This window comes from Sus scrofa, chromosome X (assembly GCF_000003025.6).
Source record: "Sus scrofa isolate TJ Tabasco breed Duroc chromosome X, Sscrofa11.1, whole genome shotgun sequence".
In the NCBI taxonomy this organism is placed as follows: Eukaryota; Metazoa; Chordata; class Mammalia; order Artiodactyla; family Suidae; genus Sus; species Sus scrofa.
In genome coordinates, this window is record NC_010461.5 from 107,610,924 (window position 1) to 107,636,000 (window position 25,077).

The following is a 25,077-nucleotide window of genomic DNA, read 5'->3' on the forward strand; positions in this document are numbered from 1 at the left end:
TGGTGGGAGGGGAGCCGTTCTGGAATAGACAATAAATAATGCTGCAAAGAATTCCACCTAAAGCTCAATTCTGGAGGGACGGGTTGACAAGTATGTTTTAGTTGTGTTTAATTTCCTGTGTGTGTGTGTGTGTGTGTGTGTGTGTGTGTGAGAGAGAGAGAGAGAGAGAGAGAGAGAGAGAGGGAGAGGGAGAGGGAGAGGGAGAGGGAGAGGGAGAGGGAGAGGGAGAGGGAGAGGGAGAGGGAGAGGAAGAGGGAGAGAAATCAGACTGGGAGATTCTGGGGTTGGAGAAGTGATAACTGTGATACCCCTTAAGAATAGAGGAACTCGGAGTTCTCGTCGTGGTGCAGTGGTTAACGAATCCGACTAGGAACCAAGAGGTTGCGGGTTTGATCCCTGCCCTTGCTCAGTGGGTTAACGATCCGGCGTTGCGGTGAGCTGTGGTGTAGGTTGCAGACGCGGCTCGGATCCCGCGTTGCTGTGGCTCTGGCGTAGGCCGGTGGCTCCAGCTCCGATTCGACCCCTAGCCTGGGAACCTCCATATGTCGCGGGAGTGGCCCAAGAAATGGCAAAAAAAAAAAAGACAAAAAAAAAAAAAATAGAGGACTCCATAAACGAAGGAACCATATTGATTTGCTTAGCACTCGGGCTAGAGTTGGGGTTGTGAGGCGGACTGTGTTAAATGGTTAATGATAATAATGCACCTCTACTTGACCTAGAACTAAAAGAGATAAAAGTGGAATCTAATAAAATGTACAGAAACCCACTAGAAGACTAGTTTTGGAGAAATGTGCATTAAGCACTTACAGCAATTTGTTAGACATGTAGATTGCCTCAAGGCACTCTTTTCAAAGTTGAATTTTCTCTAGCATTTACAGCTACCCACTGTTTTCATTTCTTTCTTTATGCTCTCCTCCCAGAACCTCCTTCTGCTGTGTACCTGAGTTAGCCTTGATGGCCTCACTTGTGCTTTTGTTTCTTACTTTTGTATCTGTTACCAGCTACCTAACATTATCAACTGATGTATTCAAGCTACATTTCAAGAGAGAAGGGAAGCAAAAAGAGCCTGTTCTGATAAGGGAGACAATACAGGTATTCAATTATTCAATCAAAAATACATATTGAGACTAATATTACCCAGGCATTGTGCTGGGTGCTAAGAATAGAATAGTGAACAATGTAGATACAGCTTCTGACCTCAAAGATATTACAGTCTCATGGCATTGGTATTCAAATTGCTCAGACTTTATATTTTTACATTGTTTGTATAAAGTTCTTGAAAGCACTTTCTATAAAGAGAACCTCTACACATAAAACTCCACTATTTTAATTTACCTTAATTTTAAGAGTAATTATGTAATTAATGTGAAACAACATAATGTAAAGACCTAACAAAGCTTTGAGTAAAACATATTGAAAAACCACAAATGTTCAGAATGTCCTTTGTTTAGCTAAATTCACCCCCCTTTCTCCTTTAAGACCTAACTCAAGTTCTACCTTGTCTCAGAACTGTTTCTGCAGCCTTGCTCATGTTATTTCTTTCCCTCAGAAGTAGTCTACTCACCTTTGTTTGACAGGTAAGCATGCACTGCTCTTCATATTTTGTGTATATATTCTGTCTTTCCAGTGAGATTGTAAACCTTTCAAGGACAGAGATAGAAGGTCATTTCTAGCTGTACCCCCAAGTACCCACCATAGCACACATCACACAGTAGACATTTGATATTTGTCGTCACTGGATCAAATTCAAGCTTCTTAGTGTGGGATCCAACATCTTCTGTGACCTTGCTCCTGCCTCCTTTCCCATCAGCATCCTCACCAGGAAACCTTACCTGACTGTTTTCTCCCATCCAACATATTGATTTAAGTGATAATTTTCTGTATCTCCATGTGACTCATGATGGATCTAGGTTTAAGCCGTAGTCACATTATCTGGTGTTTTACCACTGCATTTTCAGTGCCTAGAGCTATGTTTGGCAGGAATTGGTTAGGTTAAGGGAAGACTTCCTAGTGGAAGTGTTATCTGAGCTGAGTAAAATAAATAGGATTGCATGGATGGGGCCTGGGGAAGCCAATCCGTGTAAAGTGATCATCATTTGCAATGATTTGGAAGTGAAAGAGAGTGTGCATGTCCAAACTATTGCAAGTAATCCAACATGGCTGGATGTAGAGTGTGTGGGCAATGGTGGTGACAACTGAGAAGTGAGAAGCTGGAGCCAATTCATGAAGGGCCTTCTATTCCAAGCCCAGGAATTTGGACTTTATCCTGAACCCAAAGTTGGCCTTTAAATGTTCATTCCCCTCCCTACTATTTACTTGCTGAATTTCATTTTTCCAGGAAGCCTTTTCTTATATCTCTTGTGGAACACAGAAATGAAAAAGAACTTGCTTCCTGATCTCGTCAAATATGCAACAAGCTCCTTGAAGGGAGAAACTATGTCCTGTTTATTGAGATACACCCAGTGCCTGCCAAGTGCTTGACGTATAGTAGTCTCTCAATAAATGGCTGTCAGTATGTTCCTAAGGACAGCATTGGGACTTCTTGGCTCTCTTTGGAATGGAATTCCAGGACACTCCATGTTTTGCTTTTACTCTTCTCTCCTCTTCCTTTCTCTTATTGTTGGCCTTCCATCAACCCTCCATACTTGACTCATTTCACTTCTCCACTTCATTTTCTCTTTGGATCAAGGACCCTGGGAGCTTCTGGTGTGCTTCTCCCACCCAAAAAATCAGTAGTACACACATCAGTCAGCCTCTCATGCACTCAGGTTCCTACTGTCCCCAAGGGAGCTGGTTCACACCATACAGAGTCTTGTGGTCCAACCTTGTCACCTTACTTCTGCCCCTAGTTCTGCCAGAACTAGTGCTTAACTTAGCCTAAGCAGGGTCATTAGGTCAGTTTCAAGGAAGTAGCTCTGGCCAAAATGGACCAAAGAACAGGTGGCAACTTTGGCCAGAGAATGCAGTTGAAGCTACAGAGTGGGGCACTGGAGCAGGGTCAGATAATCCGAGCAATCTCTGAGCCAAATTTGACCCATGAGACTGCCATTGAAAAAGGCAAAATGGGACACTAGAAAGGGAAACTAGAAACAATGACAGTCAAGGCATGAGGCTGATAAGCCATGTGTTTGCATCAGATTGGATTCATTTTAAAAATACATCCTTTCACACCTGCCCATTTCTACATGCATAAACACCCCCTGACTTGAGCAAGCACTTGCACACACACACACACACACACACACACACACACACACACACACACACAGGCACATATCATAGACACAAAATTCTGTCACACAGAACCATACCCACAGTGACAGAACCTAGTGTGTTCTGGTCTGATTGGCAGATACTATAACACCTGATCTGTTTGCAACTGGCTGGGAAGGAATTGCCCTTTATACATGCATGTCCCAAATAATAGAAGCATCACTTGAAATAACAAAGTCTTTTGAATTTATCTCAAACCGATAGCTTTCTGTCCTCTTAGACCAAATGAACCTGATACAACTTTTTCTGGATGATTACAAGCCATCTTTATGGGCATTCATTATTGGGGTCTGGGCTAAAACATAAGAGTGTTGTTAGGAGCCATGTCGAAGTGTATTGAACTCTTTATCCCTCCATCAAACAGCCCCAGTGTAAATATTCTGTTTACATAGACATTCATATTATCTATATATGTGCATGGATATATATGAATATGCATATATACACACACACCAGCTTTCATGTAAATGTCTCTGTACAAGATACACATAAATCATATTGTGTAGATCCATGCACAGTGCAGTTACTTACAAGCAATCTATGAACTTCCTGTAGCTACGTTTGTAAGTGGCTCCCTTTCTTATAGCCAATAGCCTGCTTCGTTCATCACTTCGCTTCCTTCCTTTGCACACTAATTTGGGGGATTAAGGAGTTAGTGCAGCAGTCACTGCCGAGTTGGTGGTTTTAATTGGTCGCAACTGACTTAGTTAAAGACAGCATTTTAACAACAAAGAACTTCACTGGGAGATGGGCTCAGGGGGAGTTATTAAAAGCAAGTGCATAACAGCTCCTTGGGAGGCCATTATTTTGTGATTCTCCCCCCCGCCCAGGACATGTTCATTATTGGTAACAAGGTGTGAGGAAATTCCCTGGCTTCATTAGAAACCTGGAAAAATAACTTTTCTTGGCCAATACCTTCCTTTCTTGCTGGAACACACTCCTGGAAGGTGGTATGGCAAAATGGTCAGCCCCAAGTGTCCTTTTCGTCTAAAGGGCAGCCTTAATAAACACTCCGGAGCATTAGGACTTATCCCTGGAGAACAACCACCACCCCCCCACCCAACACACACACACATGCAGCAAAACAACCACCTCATTAACTCGAAGTTGTAAATAACTGGGACACCACCTACACTGGTGATATTCACGTGTTCCACCTCAGGGAGGGAAGAGAAAAAGTTTTATGAACATTTCACCTGTATTGTGTTATTTACATATAAACAACATGCTCATCACTAACTCTCATCTGTTCCCTGAAGCCAGGCCGACACAACCTAGTGTGACATGTCTTGGTAGGCAGATACCTTAACACCTGATTTGTTTGGCATTGGTTGGCAAGGAAATGTTTGCCAGAACGTGTCCCAGGTAATAGATGTATCCTTGCAGTGGCCCAGTCCTTTTCACTGTAGTTGTTTCAAATGGATAGCTCTATATTTAAAAAATTGTTTTATAATTAACACATAATGGTATATTAGTTTCAGGTGTACAAGCTAGTGATTTGATATTTTTATACTTTATGAAATGATCACCTCAATGAGACCAGTTACCATCCATCACCATACAAAGTTGTTACAATATGATCGACTGTATTCTCTATGTATGCATTCCATCCCTGTGACATATTTGTTTTAAAGCTGAAAATTTGTACCTCTTAATCCCCTTTGCCTATTTTCTTTTCACGCCAAGTGAACCTGACACAATTCGCCCTTTTCAGGTTTATTTCAGGCCATGTTTATGGCTGCTAATCATTAAGTTGGGCTGGGGTATAAAGGGTGCCCTTAGGAACTCTCTTAGTGTGCATCGGGCTGTTTAATCATCCAATAAATGGCCTCAGGCTATTTATTTTTACGAAGTATCTTGAAGTGCCTTCTTTCTAAAATTTTTACTTGCTGATTATATTGTTTATGCCTGCAGTAGCCTTTTGACATTTTCTATTCTATCCCAGGCTCAGAAACCATGCTGAGTTACAATTGTGTATAAAGTTAGATTGAAAGCCTTAGGAGTTTTTCTATAAGTACTCTGCATGAGTTTTGGTGTACAGATTTTGTATCATCTTTTTTAGCTGCTCTAAGTTTTTTAAAGGTTAATTCTTAGAGTTCTGCTCTGAGAATACTAGACAATTATGATGTCTAGGACAGGAACTTTCAGATAGGCAATATATCATTTTAGGGTTGACGTAGTTAAAGTAAGCCTCATTAATTTGGACTTCACTCATTCATAAGATGCGATTGTCTTATTTACCAATTAGATATGGAGTTTACCATTTCACCAGCTATAAAAAGAAAGACGTTTGGTGGTAAATTAGTACCTTACAGGTAATAAATAAAATAAATATAAAGGGTATTAAAATAAAATAATACTTTTATTAATATGGATCCCATTAAACCATCTACTTGGTAATACAATTTTATTGTATATATTTGGAAATAACGATAACAAACACCTATACCTAAATTAATCAGTCCATTAAGAAAGTTCATTTTTAAATAATGATTTTTATTTTTTCCACGATAGCTGATTTCGAGTATTCTGTCAATTTTCTACTGCACAGCAAGGTGACCCAGTCACACATACATGTATACATTCTTTTTTCTCGCATTATCATGCTCCATCACAAGCGACCAGATATACCCTTGAAAAAGACACATGCACTCGCATGTTCATGGCAGCACTATTCACAATAGCCAAGACAGAGAAACAACCTAAATGTCCATCGACAGATGGATTGGATTAAGAAGATGTGGTATATATACACAATCGAATAGTTCTCAGCCATAAAAAAGAAAGTTCATTTTAATAAATTTAGTCTGCTACATAGAGACATAGAGAATTAATGGAGGCTCTCAGTCTTCGGCTAGTGGTAGTGGTAGCTGAAGAAAAGAGAGATCCAGGGCCATTTTAGTGGGGAGCTAAAGGTCTGCAGTGTCTTTAGCTCAAGAATAACTGGTGTAGGGTCAAGTCCCAAGGAAACAGAAATATATCCCACAAGCCTGAGAGAGTCCCAGCCTCCCCTTGGAGCATGGCTGGAATGGAACATGTTTCTGACATTACTCTGTGAAGGAAGTTTTTGAACAAGAAGAGTCGACATTAGTAGAGGTATTACATTATAGCTTTGAAAGATATTCTAACTCTTCATTAAGTCAGATTGCTCTTCCCACCAATTAATAGTACAGAGCTCAATATGTACTCGGTATCTAGTATTTGGCATATATTATTTAATTTAAACCTTGTGGACTCTGCCGGTGGATATTATTTTCATTGTGTAAATAAGGAAATTTAAATTCAGTGAAAGCGATTCACTTAACCACGGTAATGAATGGTCAAACTAAGTTTCAAACCCAGCCCTAACTCCACAACCTGCTATCTTCACCATCACCATATGTTGTATTTTCTCAAGAGATAGGATAAGACAAATATTCTAGGATAAGACAAATAGCTCCGATACATGTCAGTAACTGAGACTCATGCTACGAGGCCTTCCCAAGCCCTGCTTACCTACCTCCAAGCCCACGGGACAATGACCTTCAGTTAGTCCTGGCTGTGATGGTAATTATAAAATATATGATGAAGGACAACATGAGTGTCCTAATTTCCAAAATAGTCATCGTTGAGCCCACATCTAAATAACCCAAAGGGAAGTTGTTACTTAATATTTGGAACTGTAACCAAGGCCAAAGCAGCAACATGCTTTAACTTTCAGTAACAAAATTGTCAACATCAGCCAATTAGTCCTGCACTACCTAGCATTGGTGGTGAAATGCATGCTATAGTCATGTCACTGAAAAAATGAGTGGCTATTATTTAAAGCAAAGGGTCAATATCAATATTGTGTGAAGTGAATTCACAAGTGAGATACTCTATGTGTTAAGAGATAGTTTTCAGGGGATGAATAGTATCAGGAGCAAGAATGGGGACTGCCACAAAAGTCTTAGGAAAGGTGTACATTATGATGTATGAATTGATCATCTAGTCATTGACCAGACTCTGGTGGAAAAATTGAAAAGGTCAAAGATTTGCTTTGTTAAATGTCTTAATGCCTTGCAGCTGTACGAATGATGGCTGGGAATCCAATTTGGATGAAGAAGCAAAGTTGTTCTGGAAAAAACCCTAAGCACAAGCAAAGTTTCTGAAAAGATGTCAGTGTGTTTTGAGTGATGAACGAAAACAGGGAGGACCTGACCTTTGTATTGAACTTTCAAGGGAAGTTCGACAAAACGAGGTGTTCTCGAGCAGAATAGTAACCAGGGTGGAAGAGGCTTTTTTCTGGTATGGCGAAGAAGCAAAATTGCTAGAAACCTCACAGGAAAACTTCAGCATGCCAGAGAATCCCAAAGGAGTGCAGGACCCACTTATACATGAGAATAATGTGCTATTATGCTATCAGTGGTGGTACTGTCCACATAGAATTCAATTCTCAAAAGTAGGCAGTCAGGCATTAGCCTATTAAGGAGAGTCATTCTAAAGTACTACTGGAAACATGTGACTGGCTTCTTCGCCACCACTGTCCTGTGGTTGACAATTTTTGCCATTTTAATTGTGTATAAGGACATCCAAAAATCTCTGTGGGTTCAGCTATGTCCTTGACTGTTGGAAAAATCTTAGTCTGGCAAACAGGAGAAATATTAGAAATTCAGGCTTACTCTGACTTTTTCCTCTCATAAATTTATTGGGGTCCTGTTTAATTTCATAGAACTTATTTTAGAATCCAAATCTCTTATTTGGTTCCCCAATTGATAATCCATTTCCATGAGAGTAGGGTTCTGATTTGCCTCTCTTGAGGCCTTTCTAATCCTTACTTTGATACTATACTTCTATCCACTCTGTAAGTCCTGAATTCGTTCTGCCTTTTCCTTCCCTTGAACTCTACCATTGCCACTTCCAGGTCTCTCTGACCCTTTGGCCACCTGCTTGAGTCTGTTTCATAATACCTAGGCCCTTCTCAGTGCTAATGTGAGCTGCAGTGGTCTGATCTTTAGATCCTGGCCATGTCTGATTTGTCCCATGGGCCTGCACAACATTTAATGGCTTAAACTGTAAGAATGACCATTAACGAATCCACATTTATTTGAATGGTTCAACTCAACTTAGTTTCCAAAGTTATTTGTCAGACTACGCTCAAAGAAACTTTTGACCCTTTGCAGAATGTAAATCTCGCCTTGAAAAATGAAATTTAACCTTAGCTGAGGAAATCCAATAGAATGGATGCATCTAAGTATCTAAAGAAAATACTCAAAATAAGTTCCAGTGATTTTGTTTTTTAGCATCAATGGAATAAGTTTATAAAGGGGATAACTCTTATTTGGATATAGAAAAAATTTTTTTGGCTACATCCACAGCATATGGAAGTTCCCAGGCCAGGGATCGAATCTGAGCTGTAGCTGTAGCCAACACCACAGCCGCAGTAACACGGAATCCTTTTAACCCACACCTCAGCAGCAACCAGAGCTGTGTCAGAGACAACGCTGGATCCTTAACCTGCTGTGCCACGGTGTTAACTCTCGGATATGTTAATTTTGATGTTTTTCACACAATCCTTCCTATTACTTTAGTAGCGCTTTGAAACACAGTATGATATCAGCTTTATTAAACCCTAATGTTGACCAGCTAGAAGAATAATGAGACCAGATATTGTGTCCCCACACTTTGCTTGTGTCTTCATTGATATTTATGCCAGCAATGATCTTGAGAAGCAGAGGAAAGAGATAATGGGTGAAAGTTTAGAAATATCAGAGCCTCCTGCCACAGGGCCCTAAAATTATTTGCCTCCATTCTTGGTTTGTATCTCACCCCGGACCCTAATTCATTCGGCCAGACTCCTGATACTTGTCTAACTCTTGGCAGTCCTGTACTCCTAAGGTCCTCAAATCTGTCTCTAGATCCTCTCTCTGGAGTTCTACTTTGAGATATAATGCTTTAGAACACCATTATAACATTTCACAAATTACTGCCATTGTCATAGGAGCCGCACAGCTTCCCCACTTCCCAGCCTGGCCCCTTCGTATGAAAAGGTAATGTGAATATGTTCCTAATGTGAGGCAGGTACTGTTGGCAAGCTCCCTTTAGGGTAAGACTGAAACCCCTGACTTTCCCATTCCAGGTTTCTTCTCCCTCTTTCCTGAGCAGCTGCTGAGGTACCAACAAGCCATCTGGCCAAAACACTGCGGGTTAAGGTATAAATTGGAGCTGAAGCTTTTCTAATCTAGTATGACAGTTTGTACAGATCAGGTTAATGGGGATAATTTCTCTTTGGCTTGTACAGAGACATGAAAATTTAATCTGATCTGCTATTAATTACTCTGTCCAATCATTAACATAATGTTTCACTGAATAGAGAAAAATCTATTCACATTGCAGAAGCAGTGTATCAACCAAAGCACCATAATAAAAAAAAAGTGTTGCCTTTTATGTTCAGCAGGAAAGCTGTACAACCACTGTGAGCAGGACATGCACTTTGACATGTTTCTCACTAGTAAGGATGAGCTGTCCTGAGCCACGCACCCTCCTCCAGTTCCCGTGGGGGAATTGCATACATCCGTGTGCTGATAGGCAGGGGGTAGGCAGGTACACTATAGTTTTAGGAACAGAGTGAAACTAATTGGGCCGCAAGAAGATTAAATAACTGCATCCTGAGTGAGAGCAACATAATGCTTTGTCAAATAAATGGCATAATTTTAGATGGCTCTTTTTCATTCTTTTATTAACAAGTATTTATTGAACAATTATTCCTTGTTAAGCTCTATGCTGGGTACTAGGGATGTAGTGTTCAAACAAAACAGACACCGTTCCTGCCTTTGTGAAATTTACAGTCCAGGTGGAGGACATATATCTCTAGCTATATTATAAATTGTGCAGAATATTCAAATTCGGTTGTGAGAAATTTATGAAAAAGTGAAAAAGCTAGGTACTCTAAGATCACCTGATAAAGAGACTGAGTGGAACCCCAAGAATGAGCCTGGTGAAAAGTGGAGTGATGAAGGGGAGAAAGAACAACATGTGTGAAAGTTACGAGGAGACAAGCAGGATTGAGGAACTTAAAGACATCCAGAGAGGAAAGGAGTTCAGAGAGCAAAACAGCAATTAAAGCTGAGACTGGAGATTGAGGCAAGAATTATATCCTTTTTTGGCCATGAACAGGTTCTAGATGGGCTACATGTCCTTGGATGTTGTGACAGATAATTTTTGTCACTTCCATGGGACAATGTTTGGACTTTAAGGGCAATGGGAAGTAGTTGAAGATTTCTCAGCTCAGTTGACCTTAGACTAGTAGATTTTTAAAAATTTCCCAACAATCAATACCCTAAACAAAACCCTCAACCTATCTCAGAAAGCTAGATTCAAGAAAAAAAGAAAGACAAGTATGGATGGAACCGATGAAGCATTTCCATTCTGTGGATCTAAACAGAAGGCTAGGCAGAACCCCTGAGAGGCTGAAAAGTAATTACACTTCTACTCTGGATCCATGTCTTAACCACAAAGAGTGTGTTCTGCAGGCTCTATTTCCTAATTGAGGGTAATTATAAGAAGTTAAAACTAGATTAGAGACAATTAGACCCTATACAAGAGGGAACTCTGTGGGTGGTCAGGAAGGGAGAAGGAAGAACCAGCTGGGAAAGTGTTTCCCAAACTACATGGCATTCTTTGACTCATGTTATAGAAGGAGGATTTTTTTTGGGGGGGAGTGGGAGTCTATCTGTGCTCCTGGTGGTACCCACCTGGATGGTAGGCAGGTGAAATGAGGTAAAACACACACACAACACACACATCACTGACAGCCAATCAAAATTACTTTTTCCTCAATCCAAAGTGCTGCATAGGCCAGAAGCCAATAAATGGAAACAAAGAATAAAGGAAGGTGAGGGCCGCATTACGATTCAATTGAAGATGTCTTATTGGAGCAATCACATTTTTGCCCCACTCTGGATCTAGATACTGTGGGAGAGACATGGTGAGCATGTGGTCTTCCCTTTTAAGGAGTTTCCAACTCTATTTGAGACGTTCTGTGTGGCTGGAGCACAAAGGGAGAGAAGGAGACTGCTGGGGGGGGTCAGCTCAAGAGGTGGCCACAAATCAGGCCGAGGAGCCCTGACTCCATCCCAGGGGCACCGGAGAACCACGGAGAGTGATAAACAGCGTAATAATAGGGTCAGGACTGGGTTTTAGAAGGATACATCTAAGCACCATGGGGAGAGTGGATGAGGGGGCTTAGCAAGCAGCAAGTTTGAGGATCTCAGTCCGAGCTGCCTATAGAGGGAGCCGAGGGTGCCTATGACCCCGAGGAGGAGAGACCAGTGTCAGCAGAAAAAGAAAGGGACTTATTTTACTCTTTTCATCCACCAAACATCCATTGCTTTGATTAGTCAATGAGTCATTCAATCAACAAGTAATTGTTTTGCATCTGTGCCAGGGGGTAATAAGAGGAATAAGGAAGATGTTATTCCAGTCTTCAAGGGGCTTCATTAACTAACTGTTCAAGTGAGCGGAACAGTCAATAGTTGCTTTAGGATTTTCGAGCTGGTTCTGATCAGCAGAGAAGCATAGGCTCTGAGAAACAACAGAAGGTGATATAAATGTACGTGAACCCTGAGAAGGGCACCCTAAGTTTGTATGGGAAGGATATAGTGACTATGTGTGTATGTAGGTGTGTGTGTGTGTATGTACACATGGGCACGGGCACATAATGAAATAAAAAACCTTAGCATCAACATATATGTGTATAACACACACATAGAAAGAGAAAGAGACAGAGGCAGAGACAAAGACAAAGAAATAGAGTTTTGTGACAAGCAAACGTGGGTCTTTTGAATTTTCCCCTATATTTCCCAGAACAAGTAGCCTGCCAGAGTCACCTGTCTGGCAGAGTTAATTTTACTACGCAAGGATTAACTTAGACATCTCAAGGGCATTAGTCTCTAGGACCTGAGGGAGGATCCTTGCTGTGCTGGCTTTTTTCTTCAGTAGTGGTCTGAACCCCCAAGTATTAAGCTAGTGCTTGGCTTTCTTCACAGAAGTTTGGGCTGCTCTGAAACAACCAAAAAAATCTCCCTGGGGATGCTGAGAGCCATTAGGTTCCCTTAGCATACACCCACAGACTCATAAGCCTCCTCATTGCCTTTTTAACATCCTTGTTTCTCAGGCTGTACACGATGGGATTGACCAGGGGAGTGACCACAGTGTAGAACAGAGAGAAGATCTTGTTCAGGGCAGCAGCCCGGGTTGCTGTGGGGATGGCATACACCGTTCCCAGCGTGCCATAGTACAGCGTGACCACGATGAGGTGGGAGGAGCAGGTGGAGAAGGCCCGTTGCTTTCCGGCAGCTGATGGAATTCTGAGGACAGCAGCAACAATGTGCGCATAGGAGGCTACGGTGAGTAGGAAGGGCACCATGGTGACAAAGGAGGCCAGTAGGAAAGTGGTTTTCTCCACTGTCTCAGTGTCAGAACAGGCCAGCTTCAGCACGGGAGCCAGGTCACAGAAGAAATGGTCAATCTTGTAGGTTGCACAGAATGGCAGCTGGAAAGTCATGGTGACGGTGACCACAGGGGTCAGGAACCCACCCAGCCAAGACCCACCTGCAAGGAAGATACATGTGTGGAGGTTCACGAGGGATGGATACTGGAGGGGGCTGCAGATCGCAATGTAGCGGTCATAAGACATGGCTGCCAACAGAAAGCACTCGACTACTGCCATGGAAGCAAAGAAGTAAAACTGGGCCACACAACCCACAAAAGAAATCACCTGGGGACCTGACAGAAGGGTCTGTAGCATCTTGGGGGCAATGGAGGTAGTATACCAGATCTCCAGGAAGGAGAAATTGGACAGAAAGAAGTACATGGGAGTTTGGAGGTTGCAGTCAAAGGAAATGACTGTAAGGATAAGAAAGTTCCCCAGCAATGTCACCACATAGATTCCCAGAAATATCCCAAAAAGAAACCACTGTAACCCATGGAGACCCCCAAATCCCAGGAGGAGAAATTCTTTGATTGCGGTCAGGTTAGCCATATCCGAGATTCACACATGACACCTGAGGAAAGGAGAGAAATGGAGCCAGTTGGAGAAAGAGTCATGCTGCTATGGGGAGGGGGCAGGGAGCAGCAGCAGATATGCCATGCATTAGAAAACTCAAAGACCCTGTCTTTTGTTCCTCTGGAATACATTTTCTGTTTTGTTCTAGTAGGTGTATTTACCTAATAGCTAGAGCAGAATCAGCAACTATGCCCTGGAGAGGTAACAGAGAGGGCGTCTCCTTTGCTCTTTTCCACTCTGTTCCTTGACATAACCGGTGATGAATCTACCTTTGGGAGTCTCACAGTGGGAGGCAAACACCTCCTAATGGGGACATGGTGTGGAAGCTTTTCTGAACTTCAGAAACGCAGCTTTTAAGACACAGTGGAAATGTGCCTCCCAAATTGTAAAATAACATTGGCATTTGCACCACTGGATCTCCCCTTGAACTCCTAAATCAGGGTGGGTTTCATAGGGAACATAATTGGAGGGAGGAGGGGAATTCAGAACTACTGATCTTAAAGTACCTGTAAGAAAAATAGGAGTTGTTTTTTTTTTTTTTTTCTGCCACGCTCTGGGGATGTGTAGCTGATTGCTTCCATGGCATCAAATTCCTATGGAAATTGGGGGGAAATGTATGTAAAGTTATTCACTTGAAATGTTAGAGAAAAATAATGTTCCATCCTTCATAAATGAAAATGACATTCCTGACTCACAAGCAGTAGGATGTGCATTTAGAGTTATTTTTTTCCGGCAGCAGGGATGGGTTAGCAGTGAGTCATGGATGCAGCTCCCCCGTCCCCACAAGCACACCCTCCCTCCCTGCCAGCTCAAAGACCCGTGTTTGTGAAATGGCTGCTCTTAGCTCCTGGGCTCTGTGATAGGATTAATAATCAGTCCGTGTTGTGGCCTAACTTAGGGGTAAGTGTGAGGCCAGAGTTAGGGGCTGGTTTCAGTTGGTGTTCTAGGCTGAAGTCTCAGTCTGTGGCCAGAGAATAGAGCAAAGCCATCTTGGCTGCTTGGCTTGGGGTAACGACCATGTGTCCCTAAAAGGTTACAGGTAAGTCATATTTTTGTAAATGAAATCCTATTTTAGGTCCACCCAGGGAACTGGCTATTCAAATGACTCTTATTAAAAATGCTTCTGTGACACACAAGAATTTCTCCATAATCTACCCTTCGTACCACCATGAATTGTTAATACACTGGGCTTGTGTAGAGGAAGATCCATCTATGAGGGGGCTATCCAGGACATTGAGGGTGCCTAACGTGGTTCTGAATATGATTAGGGTGTGTAAGGAAAATCTATCAGCAACTACAGGTGTCCCTGGGGGTGACATCTGCTTCCTAATTGGGGGATTAAACTGCAGCGTCCTATTACCTGCCGTTTTACCTTGTCTTCAGAGACTGGCAGCCAACATGCAGAACCAAAATTAACATCATTAGATTTTTATCATTCAGTCTCAAGTCTCATTAATTACTATTGAATAAACTTGATTTTCCCTTTTGGTTTACGTGTCATTGGTAGGCCTCCAAATTCAAAGGCACACCAGCCTCCCTTAATCCTTGCCCATCCTCTCTTTTCTTGCAGTGAAAACAGATTAATGTCATCACAAAAGAGAGGCTTCAGCTCAGAATTTATTCATTCTTTCATGCAGTCATGTATTCACTCCCCACACATTTTGAAACACCTACTAAGTGTCATATACTGGGCTCAGTACGCATTGGGGATAAAATTATGAACAGGAAAGTCATAGTCTCAATGTTCTTCGAATCTGCATCCTTGAAGCAGAGGTGATCTTTAAAATAACTGTAAAACTGCTATCGTCATAAGTGCTGTGAGAGAGAAATACAGGGTCCGAATATAAAAATAATATGGCTGGAGAGGTGACCTCATTTTGGCAAGATGGTGAAAGGAGATCTCTCTGAAGAGAAAGTCATATGTAAGCTGAGATATGATGGATAAGGAGCAGTCAGCTAGGAGAACAGAAGGGAAATATTACAGGCAGGGATGCACTGTGTGCAAAGGCCCTGAGTGAGATAAACACTTGCGTACTGGAAGAAGTAAAACAAGCAAACAGTAGTTCCTGTTGTAGCTCAGCAGGTTAAGAACCTGACTACTATCCATGAGGATGCAGGTTCGATCCCCGTCCTCGCTCAGTGGGCTAAAAATCCGGCATTGCCGGGGGCTGTGGTGTGGGTCGCAGATGTGGCTTGGATCCAGAGTGGCTGTGGCTGTGGCGTAGGCCGGCAGCTGCAGCTCCCATTCAACCCCTAGCCTGGGAACTTCCATATGCCACAGAGGTGGCCCTAAAAAGGAAACAAAACCAAGCAAACAAACAGCAAAAACAACAACCGCGGCTTGGAGGACAGCAGGTGAAGCCACAGGCGATAGGAGGTGAACTTGTAGAATGGATAATCTGACTTACATTTTGAAAAGACCCATCAGGCTTCTGTGTGGAGAATGGACTGTAAGGGACTAAAAGGGAAGGTGAAAAAACTGGTGAGGAAATCGACATAGTAACCCAAGTAAGGGATGGTAGCTGGGATCAAGTTGGGATGGAATAAATTGGATTAATTTTAGAACTTACATAGTAGAATTGATATGTATTTTTATACCTTTCCATATGCCTATTATAAGTTAATAAAATGTTTACTCTAATGAAATGACATGGATTGCAGATGAACTGCAGTAGAAGAGGGCATGAAGGACAGGAAGGAATTAAGGATGAATCTCCGGTTTGGGGCTTAATCAACTGCATGGATGATCATGTCTTTTCCTGAGATGGGAGGACCAGGTAAGTAACATCCTTTGAGGGGAATTTTCTTTTGCCTGCCTTCCTTCTCTCCCCACCTCCCTCCCTTCCTTCCTTTTTTCCCTCTCTCCCTCCCCCCTTCCTTCCTTCCTTCCTTCCTTCTTTCCCTCCTCTCGTTAGATCTAGTGGGTTTTAATCCATTGCTGGGATGACAGTTTCAGTCCGCATACGGGTCAGTAAACTGATAACGGGCAGAGCTCCAGCCCTGAGAGACAGGGCTCTCACTGTGGTCACACAATAAACTCTTAAGCAGAAGTCTGACAAACGCTTGTCCTTGGTCTCAAAAGGAACCAGGGAAGAGAGTGAGAGTGTCAGTGTAACCTTTACTCACTCTGTAAAATTGCTCAGAGCACAGGGTTAGCAACTGCGTATCAGGAGCATCTTCTGCATAGGAAGCACAGAAAAGCACAGTTCCATGGGGGATTGTTAGACTCCCTTCAGTGCGAGTCTCTGAGAAACCTTCATTAATGGCAGTCCACCTACCCAGAGCTTTCAATTATCTGAGTTGAAAAAAATTCTGTTTTGTCTCATTTTGCTTCTGCGTGCAAGAGACAGATAAAACGAGCTCAGTCAAGAAAACAATTTTCAGGAGATATCCTGGGGTCAAAATACATTCAGTTCTACTCTTTCTCTCTTCATTCCATTTGCAGTTCTGGCCAATCATAATTAATGCTCAAAATAATGGCTGGGAGCTCTGAAAGATCCTCAATCAGTAGAGAGTGATTCAAGTATATCATTATACTTGATTTACTAAGTCGGGACAATGGACTCAGCTATCTTAGCAGAATTTTTTTTTCAAATACAATGGAAAACAATGTTCTTAACCTTCAGTTACCCAGAAAATCTAATTAAACATATACCCTTTCCCCTGACATTCTCTTAATCATGACTTGTCTTGGTATTAATTCTCCTATGTCCTTATAATAACCAAAAGATATTCATTAACATGAAAAATCATTTAGTGCCCAATACAAAATAACCCCCCCCAAATTCACCTCCCCTTACCATCTCCAAGGTGCTAATAGTTGCAAAAGTACAATCATAAAATTGACAGAGTAGCAACCTAACTTGGCAGTGAGAGACTAACTATAGAAGCCCAAACCCATTACCTCTTCCAGAGTGAATCCAGGAAAATCTCTTGGAAAACAGGGTGGAATCCAAAGAATGGCTGAAGATTAAGTGCTGGAAGGGAGAAATACACAGCTTGATAAGGAGAGCAAAGATCTGCTATACCTGTCAGATACCATCTGATCCAGCAATCCCATTGCTGGGCGTATAGCCAAAGGAAATGAAATCAATATCTCAAAGAGATATCTGTATTTCCATGTTAATTGCAGCAATATTCCTAATACCAAAGATGTAGAAACAACCTAAGTGTCCACTGGTGAATAAACGAATAAATAAAATGTGGTATATACATCCAGTGGAATATTATTCAGCCTTGAAAAAGAAAAATTCCTGTCATTTATACCAACATAGATGAACCTAAAGGGCATTGTGCTAAGTGAAATAAGTCAGACACAGAAAGACGAATGCTGCATGATCTCACTTATACATGGAATCTAAAAAAGATGAGCTCATAGAATCAGAGATTAGGACTGTGATTACCAGGGGCTGGGTGGGTGGGGTGGGGAAAATGGGCAGACGTTGGTCAAAGGGTACAGACTTTCCATTATAAGTAGAATAATGCATAGCGTGGTGACTCTAGTCAATAATACTGCACTGCACACTTGAAATTCACTGTGAGAGTAGATCTTAGGTGTTCTCATCCCACACACACAAAAGAAGGTAACTGTGAGGTGATGGACGTGTTCATTAATTTGATTGTGGTAATCATTTCCTAAAGTATAAATATATTAAATCATCATGCCATACCTCCTAAGACAGTTAGAAACCCAGTGCCTTCCTTTTCTTCGGGCCCTCAGCTCTCTCCATTAAAAAAAAAAAAGTGTAAGCAACAAGTAAAAAACACTCAAATGTGCCCTTAGATCTTTATTCTCCCCAAAGTTATGCTATATTGATGTTAGGGGTAGTTGTTTAATGATATCAGGGGTAATTGGTAGGGACAGAAGATTATCTTGGTAGCCCCATCTTCACTATTTAGACCATCCCTTGGTCCAAATGTACATATATCTGTTCCTGAAAGTGATATTCGAGAGATACTAGGCTGGGGATCAGGAAAACTACCCAGAGACAGAGCAGAGCAGAAAAGAAGTTCTTAACTAATACCATACTAGCTCTTCTACCAAAAAATGCAGTTGATTTTTTGAGTCAGCTTTCTCTCTAAGCAGTGTCTTTCTGAAATAATTCAAGTTTGTGCTATGTGGCAAGAAAATTTGATTAAAAGTTTATTTTCCTTTGAACACAACTCATGGAACATTACAGACAGCTCACTTGTTAAAGGAATTGTACATTAATGCAAGAAACTCCTTGGTGTCCAGGGGAATGATTTTGTTATTTGTGTTTGGCTACCTTGAGACCTAGAGACAGGCATTATTGAAACCTGGAGATAGGCATTGCTGAGATGCCTGAAACAAACATTATTGAGACCCAGAAACAGACTGGGAGATAGGCATTATTGAGACCTGGTGACAGATATTTCTAATTCAGCTATATTCTTTGGTGCCAGATGTTTTTTTGCCCAGTTCTGTTCCATTTGTCAACACGACAGACAATGAAATGGGCCGGGAAATGTCTTGGGCCAAATGATATGTGATGTGTCATTATGTGACATATCTAGCCTAAATGTGAGGAATGGCAACAATTACCTTAGTAAGTTGTGTAAGGAATTACAGGCTCATCCTTTTGGTCCCAACTGTCAAGATATTGCATATAAACATTTGGGGGGGTCTAAATAATCTGTATAAGCACCTAAGTTTCTCAATTACCCTATCAATGTAGACTCTAATTATGGTTATTACCTTATAGAAAAAATCTGAAATCAGTGGAATTCAGAAAACATTCCACCAATAAACCATTCCAGAAAACCCTGGTCTCCATAATGCCAAATACCCAATTGAATAAGGAGTTTACTTTTTAACCAGTTATAGTTTTCTAATTGACTTCTCATGTTCATCTTGTCCTCTGAGTCAAGAAAGAGCATTTGCTAGACTTTCTATGCCTGCTCCACTTCCTTATATGCAGGAGAACTGAAACATCCTGATCCATTATTCTAACACTTACCTGTTCATACGCTCATGATGTTATGCATTTGAATAGTGGTGACATTTATTTTCTTGCATCTTTCACTCATCGTCCTGGTGTTTGACTCTAACAATGGAGAAAACCTCAGTACCCTCCTACTCACTGCTCTCTAATCCCCACCCTGAAGCATTCAAGAGCACTATCTGTCACCACTCGCATTTTCTTTTTGAAGCTTTCTGCTCCTAGACTCCTCTTCTTCTGTGATCATGACAAATTTACAGTGGTTAGGAAGCTGCAATAGTAACAGTAACAGTAATCTTTGGTCTGTGCCAGAGGCTTTATTATGCCACAGAGTAGAATATTGTAGTTGTTAAGAGTATGGTCTTTTGCGTCAGACAGACCTGAGTCTGAGTTCTGGCACCACTGCATATTCTCTGTGTGACTCTGAGCAAATAACCTCTTGGTGCTTCAATTTTCTCAGCTGTAAAATAAAGAATAATTATAATAATAAAACTACCTCATAGTGTTCTCATTAAGGTTGAATGAGAAAATCCATATGAAGTGTGGGTGAGATGCCCAGCGCTCTGTAAGCGTTCAATCTCATTTTCATTTTACAATGTGTGCGTGTGTGCGATTACTCTTAAGTTGTTTTATGTGTCATCGCCCTCACAAAATTGTTAGAGCCTCAAAGGCAGGTGCAATCTTGTAGTTTTTCTGTTGTTTTCCTCTGATCTTCTTCACATATCTAGCATATGAAATGATACCCAGAATGATCTTAATAAAGCTTTATTGGTGTAACTTTTTTTCCCATCCCGGCCAAAGTCGGCAAGCTCTATTTTGGCCAATCTTGACAGAAGTCCAGAGAGATCTTTCTTACCTCTCATGGTCCTTTTCCTCTCCTGAGGGGTTAGCCCATGAATCGGTGATCTGGATGCTTCGTTCGTCTTGACAGGATGGACGAATCAGGATCCGCCATCAAGATCATTCTCGGTCTAGCTGCTGCTCTAACTGCTCAACTTATCCTGCCATAGCCTCCTCCCATTAGGGAGTCAGGTCCTGCTTGTTTGCTCAATATGTTGGCCTCATGAAAATCAGTTTCCCTTAAGCCTGTCTCCCAATGGTAATATTTCCCCCCTCCACCGGGAAAGTTAAAATGGTCGAGTCTACAAAGAGCATCCAGAAGTTCTCATACCAACAAATTTCTTTCCAAGTCCTGAACTCAGAAGTTTGTAGGTTCAGAGGAGCCAATTACTATTCTGAAAGCCAGATTTCTCTGTTGTGATGAACAGGGCTAATCCTCAGCAACACTGACTGGACTATTGGAAAAGGTTGATCTGAAGCTATATTTCCTTCTTTTCAGGCTTTGATTTGTGGTTAATTTCTTGAACTCATTATGAATTTGGGAATCCTCTGAATAATGATCTCCAGAGCCTCACTACTGTACCAGCTATGAAGGAAAAATTTACTGAGAAAATTAATATCGTGAACAAGGTTGCAGGGGTCATCCTTAACCTCCTCAAGAGAATTGAGCACACCTAGTATAAACCAATATTGCTGATTACAAGTGATTTACGTCTATTCATTAAAGCAAATACCTCAGACATTTGACAACCTTTAAAGCTGTTAAGTCACTGAATATACTCAAGAGGAAGATAGTTGCATTTTAGATTTCCACTCTATCGTTCAGTCAGAAAATATTTACTGAATTCCTGCTGTAGGCATAGTCCCACTATGGGTACATCTTGAATTATATAATAATAAGTGTGCTCCTTAAAAAAGTCTCTGTCTTTTAACTTTTTAAAAACTACTCTAATTTCAAATGTATTAGGTGGGTTTTCTAAGGAATGAAGTTCTGTAGCAAAGTTTGGAAGAGTAAAGGATATTTTGTAATATGGCTACTTGTCATTGCTATATCTCTGTTTTATAAGTATAGATTTTTAAGTAATATATTTTCTTTCTTTCTTTCTTTCTTTCTTTCTTTCTTTCTTTCTTTCTTTCTTTCTTTTTTTTTTTTTTTGTAGGACCACACCTGCGGCATATGGAAGTTCCCAGTCTAGAGGTCAAATTGGACCTGCAGCTGCTGGCCTACACCACAGCCACAGCAACACAACCACATGGCAACACAGGATCCAAGCCACGTCTGAAACCTACACCCCGCTCATGGCAACACTGGATCCTTTAACCCAGTGAGTGAGGCCAGGGATCAAACTGCATCCTCAAGGATACTAGTCAGGTTCATCACCACTGAGCCACAATGGGAACTCCTGGTTTTTCTTAAATAGAGTTATTCCTGTAATTTAAACTGAACTTTATTCCCAATTATTGTAATCTAGTAACACAAGATCTTAGATTTCTCTGGGTTTCAGATAGCATCATGGAAACATCTACCACTACATTCCTAAAATCGCTTTAGTAAGACAAATTCAAGAAGCACACTTCTTTTTTTTTTTCTTCACAGAACTCTGTTACTTCTTTCTCTAAAGAAGACATTAGGAGTAAAAACGGGCTTCATTCTTCCTAGAATGCAGCCTTTGGAAATTCACTAGGTGTATTTTTAGGGCCTTTCCCATGCATTTGTTGAAAACATATAACATTGAGGGAATTCATTCTGGGGAGTGATCAGGTGTTAGAGAAGATAGATTATAAGTTTCTCAAAGGTGATGCCCACCCAGAGGACTTATTTCAGAGTAGACTAGCAAGTTAAAGACAGTATTCTGACCTCCATTGGTCGTAGAAGATCACAGAAGGGGTAGCAGTATGGAAATGTCATGCCAGAGTCTATAGGAAAGGGCTCACATCCACTGTGTAAGTGTTGAGAAAAAAGGGATTTACCCTGGAATACAGGTATTGATTTACACAGGGGTAGTAGTATAGTAGAATGGAGAGAATATGTGCTTTGAAGCCAGCAATAACCCATCAAATCTCAACTGGGCCTTTTGATAGCTGGGTGACCTTGGATAAATGAAGTTCAGCTACCTCATCTGTAAAATGGGTACAATACCTACCTCATTAAGTTGTTGAAGGGTTTAAATGCAGATGCCTTTTATGCAAAACATTTGCTAAAATAAGTGTGAAACAAATATTATTTCCTTCTCTCCTCTCTCCTTTTGTTTCTTTGATGAAAAAAAGATAAACAATTTCATTCACTGCAAATGCAGCTGGAATGCCAGAGTGATGCTGATGTTGTGATCAGGAGTCAGGAGCTGAGAGAACCAATATTTCTCACCAAGTGGCATGTAAAATTTAAAGTTCATAAAAACTTCATTTACAAGACTGTGCATTTCTTGGGGGCAAAGGGCTGACCATATCTTATTAGTCTCTGTAATCATATGGCTTGGTGAATTGTTGAAAATTCAGAGGACACCAATCAAGTTTACAGGTGGTTCCACATGGGCACGATTTTGTACTTAATAGGACTTAACTTTGGAGATGCCAAGGAAAGAAAATTTGAAAATCTGAGGCTAGTTCTCAAAGTTTAGTTGTAGACTAAAAGCAAAGTTTGGGCTAGGCAATCTTCAAGAGCTGAAGAATGTTACTGATATAAAGTGGTGATTTGTATCTGGGCTGACTAGTAAGTGCCGTTACATAAAGAGTCTAATTTCCTGCTCTGTATTTTTTATCATAGGTTCCAGAGAGAGAATTGGATCATAAGTTTAATGAACCCCTCTTGTAAGAATTTGTAGTAGACAGGAGGGTGGTTTTCATCAAAGCTTAAGTGGTAAGGACAAAAGGGCAAGATCTGAGGTTGTCATAGGAACCTCTTTCCCTTGAAGGGCCATCAGCAGGATTAAATAATGGCCATGGTGAACACTAGCAAGAGTAAGAACCTGAGAAGAACAAGACGGTAAAGAAAATGTGAGAGTAGGAGATAGGGGAAGAAAGAAAGAAAAGAAAGAGGGCGCTAGCGCCACCACTAGCAACTTTAATCAATCCATAGTCATGGTTTATCAATCTCTGAGCCTTCTCCATTTAATCTTATGATTTCCAGCCATAGTCAAGCAACAGACAGTAAGTGCCTCTTCTGTACCCCTACTGTGGTATGTGCAGTGGGTGATACAGACAATTAGAACACAAGATAGAAAAGAGCTTTCAGACTTCCCATTGTAGCACAATGGAACTGAATCTGACAAGTATCCATGAGGATGCAGATTCAATCCCTGGCCTCAGTGGGTCGGGGATCCGGCGTTGCCGTAAGCTGTGGCATAGTTTGAAGATGCAGCTTGGATCCTGCGTTGCTGCAGCTGTGGTATAGGCTGGCAGCTGTAGCTCCGATTTGACCCCTAGCCTGGGAACTTCATATGCTGCAAGTGCAGTCCTAAAAAATAGAAAAGAAAAGAAAAGAGCTTTCAGTCTTTTGGCACAGGTGGCACAGGAAACTGATGACTTTATTCCAGAGCGGGATAAAAAATGCCAAGAGAGAGATTCAAGCAAAGTGCTTAAGTTAGAGTAAGCAGAGAAGACTTCCTAGAGGAGGTAGCATTTGAGGTGTTCCTTAAAGGGTGAAAAGGACTTCAGTAGGTGAGATTGGGAGAGGACATTCAAGGCAGAAGAAATGGACTGAGCAAACAGACCAAGGAGGGGATATAATATGGATAAAATGATAGCAAACTCCTGCCTCCCCTCTTTTTCTGTTTTTTAATGTACTGTGCTAAGCACTCTAGATGCATTATTTCATTTAATCCATATAATAAGCCAATGAGGCAGGATTCCACTTATTATCCCTATTTTTTTTTTTTAGCTGACAGCAGAGAGGCTATACAATTTTGTACAATGATACACAAGGATGAAGTGGCAAAGCCAGCTTTCCAACTTGAGCCGATCTGAGTCCAGAGTCCATGCATGCAACTAACCAAAAGACTATTTGCAAGTCAGGTCATGGAAAGGCATGACAGCATAATGTGGCTCAAGCACAAAGCCTATGGAAAGGAGGAATGACAGCTGCAGCCGTCTTATTGGCAGTGTCAGGTATAGGGATTGGATCCTGTAAACAATGGGAAACCATGGAAATTTTTAAGTAGAGGAATGACAGCGAAAGTGGTGCTTTAAGAAGATTAATCTGTCAGTAGTGCAGAGGATGGATGGGAAGGGAGAGAAAATGAAGGCAGTTAAGAGGCTATTGCAATATAAGAGTCCATGTGTAAGGTAGTGTATTATACACTTGAACTAAGAAATCCAAAGAGGAGAATGGACAGAGAAGAGACATTGTGAAGGGAAAAGAAAAAGAAGTTTATGACTAACTGGATGTAGGTGTTAAGGGAGAGAGAGGGGTAGAGATTAAATAAGGGATACTGAGATTTGGAAGATTTTCTAATTGGAAGAATGGTGAAGCCAGTCACGGAGTTGTGGGATTGCTACTGTGGAGAGAAATTTGGACTTGAGATTGAAATTGGGAGATATTTCTTCTTTTTTTTGACTTTATTTTATTTGTTTTTTTAAATTATTTTTATTTTTTCCATTACAGCTGGTTTCCAGTGCTCTGTCAATTTTCTACTATACAGCAAGGTGACTCAGTCACACATACACGTATACATTCTTTTTCTCACATGACCATACTCCATCATAAGTGACTTGATATAGTTCCCAGTGCTATACAGCCGTATCTCATTGCTTATCCATTCCAAAGGCAATAGTTTGCATCTATTAACCCCAAATTTCCAGTCCATCCCACAGGAGAAATTTCTAAAAAATGATACTTGCAACTATAGAAATGAATGAGATCAACTTGTGTAGAGACAACAGCCAAAGGTAAAAGCTTAGGGGAATACCTCCATTGAATTGATGAGGCAAGGAGTGATGGTTATAATGGAAGTAGATGAGAGATGTCATTGGGGAGGGAAGAGA

The 25,077-nt window shown here is 41.2% G+C and overlaps 1 long non-coding RNA gene across 1 annotated transcript in view; it reads left to right on the forward strand.

Annotated features, from left to right (window-relative positions):
- LOC110257808 overlaps window positions 1-25,077 on the forward strand; it is a 50,474-nt gene that overhangs the window by 13,619 nt on the left and 11,778 nt on the right. Inside the window, exons 2-3 of the long non-coding RNA XR_002340805.1 lie at window positions 12,407-12,638; window positions 15,959-16,074. This is a non-coding gene — a long non-coding RNA (uncharacterized LOC110257808). The remainder of the gene's footprint in view (window positions 1-12,406; window positions 12,639-15,958; window positions 16,075-25,077) is intronic.